This window comes from Labeo rohita, chromosome 21 (assembly GCF_022985175.1).
Source record: "Labeo rohita strain BAU-BD-2019 chromosome 21, IGBB_LRoh.1.0, whole genome shotgun sequence".
Classification (NCBI taxonomy): Eukaryota; Metazoa; Chordata; class Actinopteri; order Cypriniformes; family Cyprinidae; genus Labeo; species Labeo rohita.
The window spans coordinates 23795963-23806275 of NC_066889.1; positions in this window are offsets into that span (position 1 = coordinate 23795963).

Below are 10313 nucleotides of genomic sequence, written 5' to 3' on the forward strand. Positions count from 1 at the left end.
ATTTATTCACATTATAAAACTGTAGATCTCAAAGTGTTGTCACATTAAATGAGACAAAAATTGGTTGTATTATGTTACTATGCAACCTATTGGGTATAATTGAGTAATTTTGCCTTGAGTTTTTTATCAGTAGCAACTGTGACCCTGAATAAAACACATAATTTCATTACTTAAGATGTAAAATTCATGTGCTTATTCAAAAACGGTGGGATTAAATGGGTTACAAAACATGTATAAAGGGTTAAAGCATCAGATTGAGGTATTTCCTTAAATTCTTACCCAATACAGTGTTTAAGCCAAATAATGTACACTACCAGTCAAAAGTTTTTCAACAGAAAGATTATTTGAAAGATTTTGAAAAGTAGTCTCCTCTGCTCACCAGGTCTGCATTTATTTGATCCAAAGTATAGTAAAAACAGTACAATTGTAAAATATTTTTACTATTTAAAATAACAGTTTTCTATTTGAATGTATTTTAAAATGTAATTTATTCCTGTGATTTCAGAGCTGAATTTTTAGCTTCATTACTCCAGTCACACGATTCTTTAGAAATCATTATAATATGCTGATTTGCTGCTCAAAAACATTTATTATTATTATTATTATTATTATGTTGAAAACAGCTGAGGTTTCTTTGATGAATAGAAAGTTCAAAAGAAAAGCATTTATCTGAAATAGATTTTTTTAAAACATCATAAATGTCTTTATCATCACTTTTGATCAATTTAAAGCATCCTTCCTAAATAAAGTATTCATTTCTATAATTTCTTTACCAAAAAAGTTATACTGTCTCCAAGCTTTGAAATGGTATAGTGTGTAATATTAAAAAAGCTTTTTATTTCAGATAAATGCCAATCTTGGGATCTTTCTATTCATCCAAGAATCCTGAAAAAATTTACTCAACTGTTTTAAATATTGATAATAATAATGAATGTATCTTGAACAGCAAATCAGCATATTAGAATGATTTCAACAATTTTGCTTTGATCACAGGTATAAATTAGATTTCAAAATATATTAAAATAGAAAATTTTAAATAGTAAAAATATTTCACAATATTGCTTTAGTTGTATTTTGGATCAAATAAATGCAGGTTTGGTAAGCAGATAAGACTTCTTTTAAAAAACTTTAAAAATCTAGTGTATAGATAATGTGTATTGCCAAGTTTTTTTAGTTGTATTTATATCACTGTATTGGTTTCTTTAAAGCACCAAGCACCCAAAAAGACTTACTTGAGACAGCTAAATGTTACCACCAATGCTCAAAGTCGTATTTTAAGGACTGATGTTCAATTATGCAAACACAGCATCTATATTTCAGCGTTTTCAATCATGAAATCACTTGCTCCATCTCTCAAACCTAGACTTTAAAAGTAATTGCTTAAAGTGGCACGTCTGAGAGGCCTTCCTGCTTCTCTGAGCATCTTCTGCCTGTGCTGTGTGTTTTCAAATGGCAGCTGTGCAAAACCCTTCATTTTTTTAGCTTGATTTTCAAAGGTGCATGTCAAAGCTCCAGACAAGAGCAGTGCTTTGAAAATAAAAAAAAGTGTACCGTTCGCTTGTGGGAAAAAAGAGTAGCGCTTTCTATGCAGGTGCATGTGTAGAGCAGCATTATGCACTGGTAGGCACATAAGGACAAAAGGGGAAAAATGGTTACCAAGGAAACAAGCCTCTCTCCTGAAGTGTGAAGTTTCAAAGTATTCACATGTAGGCATTTTGTACGCGCTGGCAACGCAGGGTGTTAATGAGACGAAGTGACAGTAGCGCACGTCTTATAAACATGGACCACAAAACATGCAAATCTCTTCAATGGTTAATGTTAGCATATTAATATGCAGATTGCAGACATACGCATTTGGCCTTGCTTTGTGTTTGATTTTGTCAGATTCCGCTCATTGTGATTTTGATTTAATTTCCCCGTGTTAGAGAACCTGCAATCGAAACCCTATTAATATTTCATTATCTGTGGGAAATAATCCCTCTACATGTGAATGTCACAGTCTGATATGAAAAGGGGATTTGTAAATTAGGTCACAATTGATCTAGTTATGCTGTCGACTTTAAATAATGTATCACACGCCTCAGGGGGGGCATCTTTATATAGCTGCAGGGCTGTTTACTTTTATGCATTTGTATTATGAAGTCAAAATATAGCACAGATATATATATCTATCTATATATATATATAGATAGATAGATAGATATAGATATATAGATAGATATATAATATAATGGAAGCTGATTTAGTTATGCATGTTATTACCTCAAGAATGAGTTATAAGTATTCCGTTTATGTTTTTAGATGGCATCCCTGGTGAAAAAAACAGCATATGCTGGTAGGTATGTTTTGAGGCTGGGATGCTGGTTAGGTATGTTTTGATGCTGGTTTAAGCTGGTCTTTTGCTGGTTTATGCTGGTCCTTGACCAGCAACATGACCAGCTTAAACCAGCATCAAAACATACCTACCAGAATATGCTGTTTTTTTCGCCAGGGATAGGTGTGCGAGTTTAGTCGTGAATACACTCGCAGTGGCGCGTGCTGCTTCGCTGTCTGAGGTGTTGTTATATTCGGATGTCTCTCGCTTGCTGGGAGCCACACAAAAGGCTGACCAAGCGACAAGGTTCTCACTGGCCTCGGTCGTGTTCAGCTCCCTCCCCCCGACTCCCACATCTCTGCACATCAATACAGCTGGGCCAGCCTGCACTGCAGCCGTTATATAATGACGCTCCTGCCAACACACACACAAGCTCATAGAGACAGACCATTTACCAAAGAATAGTCAGGACTAATTAGAAGATGACACACCTCTAATGTGTGTGTGTGTGGCAATAGAAGCAGAGAAAGGAGAAGATAAGATGATACTTAAGGTCCAGTTTTATAAGGGGGTTTTGTAAGATCTTATACGTCAATAAGAAAGAAAGATGTTTAAGTGTTAATAAAGTGTGATGAGTCAAATTAAGCTAAATTAATTATTTTTAATGTATGTTAGGATATATTCATGCTTTTAGAAATTACTGTTTTTTTTATAATTAAAAAAAATGATACAATATGTCAACTAAAATATATTTGAATTTATTAATTTTAATTTTAGATATATCAGGGACATTTTATGAGCCCACTGAGTTAAGTCAGACGCTCTATTCTTACCATAAGAGCATTTGTAAATTTTATGGGTCTGGCTTCTGGTCTCATCCACGTCCAGCTATTTTTAGCTGTACAAAACAGCTCATTTTGCTTGATATTGCAAATTGGCATGTTTTAGCATATTATTTTAATGTATGATCTTAATTATGAGCACGCTGGTTTGTAGTGCAAACAATTTAACCATTTACCGCATGCTGTTATTCTTCTTGTTATTTCCCTATAGTGAATAATGAACCACTTACTTCTCATATTAAAATACTTTATTCACAAATGTACAATTATGAAAACAGTACCCCAGTTTAATGTCTTTAAAAAGGAGCTAGCCATGTATACAGAGGTTTTAAAAATTATGAAAAGCGATAAGGCCAAGAAATCGTTTGATTTATTTAATAAGTATGATTTGCTGCATGAATGTGTTTCGTTTTATTTTATTTTTATATAATTTTATTTTATTTGGATTAATTTCTTGTATGGCGGTTTGTTTCGATGTTATAGTATGATTAAAATTAATGTCTCAGTCTGTGAGGACTTACAGTTGTGTTTATGTTAGCCTATATTGTTCTGTTAAGATGTAGTTGAAATGCAAAATAAAAAATAAAAAATTTAAATGGAACGTTAATGCTTCCATTGCGATATGATTGGATGAGACTGGTTATAATCGGCTGTGATTAGTTCATGCGATAAATCCCGCCTCTTGTGTTCGTGCGCGTTCCACGTTTGCGAAATCAGTTCTGAATGAACAATATAATGGGAAGAGTAATTTCAAAAAGTAAACAACTCACACATTTAGATATAACCACTTTGTTACGTCAAAATTAGACTTAAAATGGCACGGAAACATGGTCTGTAGGAGTTTTTAGTGAGTAATCAGCTTGTTGAAATTTGAAGCAAATCGCAGCATATGTGATCAATATTTACCGAGCTTTAAATAAAACATACGGTTTAAATTGTTACTGACAAGAATTAGGAATTTACACCACACCACTGATATATGGTGCTAAATGTGGTTATTCAGTTTTTGTTACTATCAGTATAACAAAAACAGTTTTTGTTGCTTTATATTTTGGTGGAATCCATGATCCCTTTTTCAGGATTAACAGAAATGTTACTGTATTTTTAAACCAAGAGATCTCTTTAAAAACATACAAATATTTAATCAAGAGACATTTGTAAAGCATATTGCTTCGAAAACTCAGATTTGTCATCTGTGTGTGTGCTTTCAGGTTGGTAATGGGTTAAGAAGAACGTTTCACTGCTGTTCTGGCTTGTCCTAGATGCCAGCCGAGGACCATGCAGACCTACATGATGTGTTTCTTATGTATGTGGTATGTCAATCTATAATTGATGACTTTTTTCTTTCATCTCTGTCCTTTTTCTATCACCATAAATAGTGACTTGGTCTAGCACTGCAAAATGTATGTGCAGCCTAAATGAAAGAATATGTCCCTTACATTAATGTTATGCATTAATATTGAGTGTGAGCATAGAAAACAGTAATAATATATTAAAACATGGTAATATTGATTGAGCTCTCCCTCCAGCATGTAAACTGTAAATTTTTAGGCCAGAGTGAGTCCAAGACAACGAACATCTTAAGATAAAGTATGCACACAGAAGTACCGTGGCATTGCACCAACCTCACAGGGTTGCTATGGTTATAAATGATGTCCAATCTCTTCTTCAGAAAACTAGGACGCAGACCAGGAGGAGAACTTTAGACCAGCCAAATGTTAAACCAAAAATATGCTATTTAAAACGAAAAAGAGGACTGTCTGTTCTTATACTGACGCACAATATAGCTGCTCTATTTTTGCCGTTTTAATCCACATCGAAAGACTTCTGTCAGGATCTAGACAATGATATATGTGGCACCGTCAGTGAATTTTAGACTTTTTATTATTTTTAAACCATTTTCTGTATGCATGCGTGTCCTAATTATTGCTGACAGTGAACAGGGAAAATTGTTGGTGTTTCAAGGCTGTGCGCGGTAATGTATGACAGCTTATTTATATCTTTATTTTACTCTGAAAATGTTATGTATTATATAGATGTGTAAAATAAAATAAATAAGATCAAATGATATTAAAAACCTGGCAAGCAACCAGAACACCCTAGCATTTTGGCAGTGGATTTTGCATGGGCAAGCATCGCTCACATTTCTTTCAAAAAATTTTTAGTGGCATCTGTTGTCAAGTTCAATAAATTAGTTCACCGTTGGAGTTCTCAGCCTGCGGCTAGTTTGCAGAGCAAACAACAGGGCTAATGCCAGAACAGCCAGGAGAACAAGAACGAAGCAGCTATGTTAAATTGCATTATCTCATTCGTCAGTTTGCACAAGCTTGCTAGGGAGTCCGAAACAACTGCACCATCTCTGATCAGAATTATAAAAGTTATCTCTATGGGCCTCCCAGAGAAAAAAAAGGGGTTTTCTGGCGACATAGGAGGCATTTGACACGACTGGAGTCTCAGCGTGTTGATCAAACAGAGTTGGCACTCTTTATGGTCGCAGTTCAGGAATTCCACGCTCTGCTCGCCCGTAGAGCTGTACGATTGCAAATTGGGCAATTGGTGGAGTTGGAGCTCAGGCTGGCCATACTGTCCACACATGGTGGTCTCGAGCTATCAGATTCCTGGCTCATTCTTCTATATGTCATGCTGATCGTTCCATCTGCCGGAATTGGTTCTGGCTCCAAGCACGGAATTCCCTGTGGAATCTGTTCATTAAAATGTTCAATAAAAGAAGATGAAATCTGATTACATCAAACCACCATTGCACCTGTGTTCAACATCACTGGAGATTCACCATCAACTCAATGTAGTTTCTGAGTCAAATGTTTTCTTTTTATCTTTTGCTTTATTATGAAGGTTATTTAAAGGTAACGGAATAATTTTGTCACTCTTTCAGAATCCCCATCAGGACCATCTGTCAGTGTTTGGACATAGATTAAGCTGATATCAAAGCAGATGTTGGGTGAGTTTACCTTCAGCTTCTTTATTGCCAGATCAGCGGTCTCAAGGTCAGATGCTGCACTCACGTCAGAGGCGCTCTAAAAAAACTCGTCCCACTTTTAAAGTGTATGTGATTCGAAGCAACATCAGAGACACTGCCTGAAGTTAGAAACCTCTTAAGTTGTGCAGTGCACCTGAGATATCCTCATGTAGTCTATAAAGAAACAAAGAGTGACATTGTATTACTGCTGGTCTGCTTTATGTGAAAACTCACTGAGAGCTGCGCAGTCCAGTTCAAGTTTAAAAAAATACAGTTTATTTTAAAATCTATGAATATTACATCTCTAGGTAATGAAATTATAAAATAATATGCATAATCAGTTCTCCTGAAACATGTCTTATCATGTCTAATTTATGTTTTACTGGTCTGAATGTTACATCAGTTTAACTGCCACGGCTTCTCCACTGAAACCAATTTGTCAGTTTCAATTTTGGCGTTATCCAACATGGTGTTATTTTTATAATACAATATGCATTTTATTAATTCACATTCAAGAACTTCATTGCATATGCATTATTTCACATGGTCAGACTAATGTGAACTGAAAGGCATTGACAATACGTATATATAGTTATGTATACATATATATATACACACACAACATTTCTTTCTGGTCCTCAAATTTGATTGGCTGTCAGCGCCAATTGCCTCGTGGTTAGTGTGTCAACATATAGCGCAACTGTGCTCACGGCGACCCGAGTTCGATTTCCGCCTCGAGGTCCTTTGCCGATCCCTTTGACGATTTCCTGTCATCTCTCTACTGTCCTATCGCAATAAAAAGGAATAAAAAGCCCAAAAAATAAGTTAAAAAAATATTTGATTGGCTGAGAGGAGTGTGATATTCTAGTGATATCGGAACTCCAACTGTTTCACCATTTGTATCACTCTGCTTGCAGTATTTCACACAGCGAGTGTCATGACAGACACCCAAATCCACTATAATTTTATAAATGGTACTAAGAGTTAAGAGTTTTTAGGTGATCATATACTTGATTGGACTTCAAATATGCACTTTGTTAATAAAGATAACGTCTATTTGAAAATTTGTGAGCTCCAGGGTGTCAGCGTCTGTTTAGTGCTCATGAACCCGCCAAGAGCAGCCTCACCTTGGTCAGATCTTCTGGAATTTGCCACTGGCTCTGATGTCTCTATAGTGGTTAAACATGAGATATAATTTGTATTTGGTAAATCTATTGGGCAGCCTTTGGTCTCTTAAATCTTTCTTTGTTCCAGAGCAAATAGTTTTGGCTCAGGGCAAAATCTCACATTATATTTTATGTAAATGTAATGCTGTATATCAGAGGGCTGCCTTTGTACTTTTGACTGAATGGCCTAGCAACTTTTATGATGGCTGTTGTTTATTAAATATTATTATTCAAGAAATATTTATATAAATAGTAGTAGTGATTAATAATAGTATTTCGTATTGGGAAACTACGACAACGTTTTAGTGCCATGTTAAAATAAAAAAAATCGAAAATTCCGAGAATAAAGTAGAAATGTTTCAAGAATATAGTTGAAATTTTAAGAATAAAGTGGAAATGTTTTGAAAATAATGTTAAAATTATGAGAATAAAATCACATGCCGCTTAAACTGAGGCCAATACATTTAGACTTTATTCTTGTAATTTTGACTTTATTCTTGAAACACAGACTTTATTCTCATAATTTTGACTTTATTCTCGAAACATTATGACTTAATTCTCATAATTTTGACTTTATTCTCGAAACACTTCGACTTTATTCTTGTAATTTTGACTTTATTCTCGAAACATTACGACTTAATTCTCATAATTTTGACTTTATTCAAGAAACATTTGGACTTCATTCTCATACATTTGACTTTATTCTCAGAACACTTTGACTTTATTCTCGTAATTTTGACTTTATTCTTAAAACATTTCGACTTTATTCTAGAAACATTTTGACTTTATTCTTGAAACACTTCGACTTTATTCTCGTAATTTTGACTTTATTCTTGAAACACTTTGACTTTATTCTCATAATTTTGACTTTATTCTCGAAACACTTTGACTTTATTCTCATCATTTTGACTTTATTCTCGAAACACTTTGACTTTATTCTAGAAACATCTAGACTAATATTTTGATTTTTGACTTCTTGAAATATTACGACTTTAATCTCGTAATTTTAGATGACAAAAAATTTAACGTGGCACTAAAACGCTCTCGTAGGAAACATTGTGTGTGTTTTTGATGGGGATTAGTTTAATTGTTCCGCCATTAGATGGCGAAAAGAGACTGTTTTTATGAGTCAGCAGTAAAGACTTTTATATTGAAAGAGACTGAAACAGGGTTGTAACCAAAGTAATAACAAAGTTATTTTTACTTTCAACAACAGCTTGTAAGAGGCGGTCAATAAATGCAGCGTGACAACAATATTGCTTTCCTCAGCAGACATTCAACTAATGTTTTATTGTGAATATGAGATTGAACTGAAGAATGAATGCTGTATCAGATGCAGGTAATCACACTCGCTTAGTCCATCTCTGTTTCATAATACTCTACATAATACAGTGAGCTTTTAATACAGTAATACAATAAGCTTTCAGTGAAGCAACTCATCGTTCCTTTGTTATTGTTCTAAAGTGACGATATCGAATTAATAACGGAGGCTTGGGCTCAGCTGTTAAAATGTCAACATGAGATTATTGAATCCTTGGCGAAGAAAGTAGTTTGCACAGAAAAGGGAATTTTTTTAAAGACACTTTAAAAAGTGTCTTTGTTGTTTCTTATGTATTTACACACTTGTGCCGTCAAAATGTATAAATGCGATATCACACTCGTTGCCATGCGATATGGCTGCTACTTGTTACTTCAGTCTTCAGTGTCATATAAGTAAAATTCTAAAATGTTCAAAGTAAAAGCTGTTAAGAGTTCAATAATTTTGTAAGATAATCTGACATCATATGGCAGAAATGAATTTGACCTAGAAGCAGACAATGGCGATTTGATTCAATAAAGGCCAAATATGTGTCTGAAAGAATTATTATACCATCATAGATCATCTCATTCAGAGTGTCTAGAGGCTGTCACAGGGTCTGTCATAATTTTCCTCCCCTTTGTTTTGCACCAGCCAGCACAGAAAGACTCAGCAGAGGAACAGTCTGTACAACTATTGCATGCTCTTTGAGCACAGACACACAAAACACACAAGACACTGCAGGCGCGACAGGAGATGAGCTGTTCAGGCGGCTTAATTAACGAGGGTGAAACATCTGCATACCAGCATATGTTTAGGGCAATCACCCAGCGCGATGATCGCTTCATCTCACTAGATGACAATCAGGATGTATTAACCGGGCAAGCCCTAACATATGGTCTGTGTCATAGACACGTCCTGTCAGCATGGTCAGACGTATTCATTAATGCCACTTAGCGTTATGAGACAGGCAGTGGATGGAAACAGCTGAACTGCACTGGAACTGCACTGCACTGCCGCAGTGGCCCTTTTGAGCAGATAACCATCATTGATGGTAATTGATAGCAACGTGTCCAGTAATTGTACTACCTACTTGGCAGCTACTTGGTGGACACTAATTTCTACAGTGTGTTTTGGTCTATTGGATAATGGCAGGCGCCTTTTTAACAAGCTGGGAGAATAAACAATTAATTAGGATGAAACCTGAAACCTGAAGAAGGGCTTTCAGCGAAGCCCTGTCACAGAACACAAATCAAAGCTCGATACTAACTGAATCAACAAATCGAAATTTTTAATGAGACATAAAATATGAATATACTTGGATTTTATTGTGTTACATACTGTATATCACAATGATTCCTTAGAATAAAATATAAAATGAAAAAATGTGTATGTAAATAACATTGCATTACAATTTTAATATAATTTTAAATAATTTTCAATGAATTTTAATTATGTTATTAACTAATTAAATTTAATTAACCATTTAAATATTCAATAATTTTTAAATTAAATAAAAAATAAAGTTTTTAAATTTTTAATTAAAATATTAAATAAAAATGTATTTATATGAAGAACATTTGTATTATATAATATATATATATATATATATATATATATATAATATAAAAAATAAAAGTAAAAAATACATATATTATTTATATATATAAATACAATAAAAATATTTTATTACAATTGTAATATGTTTTAATTATAT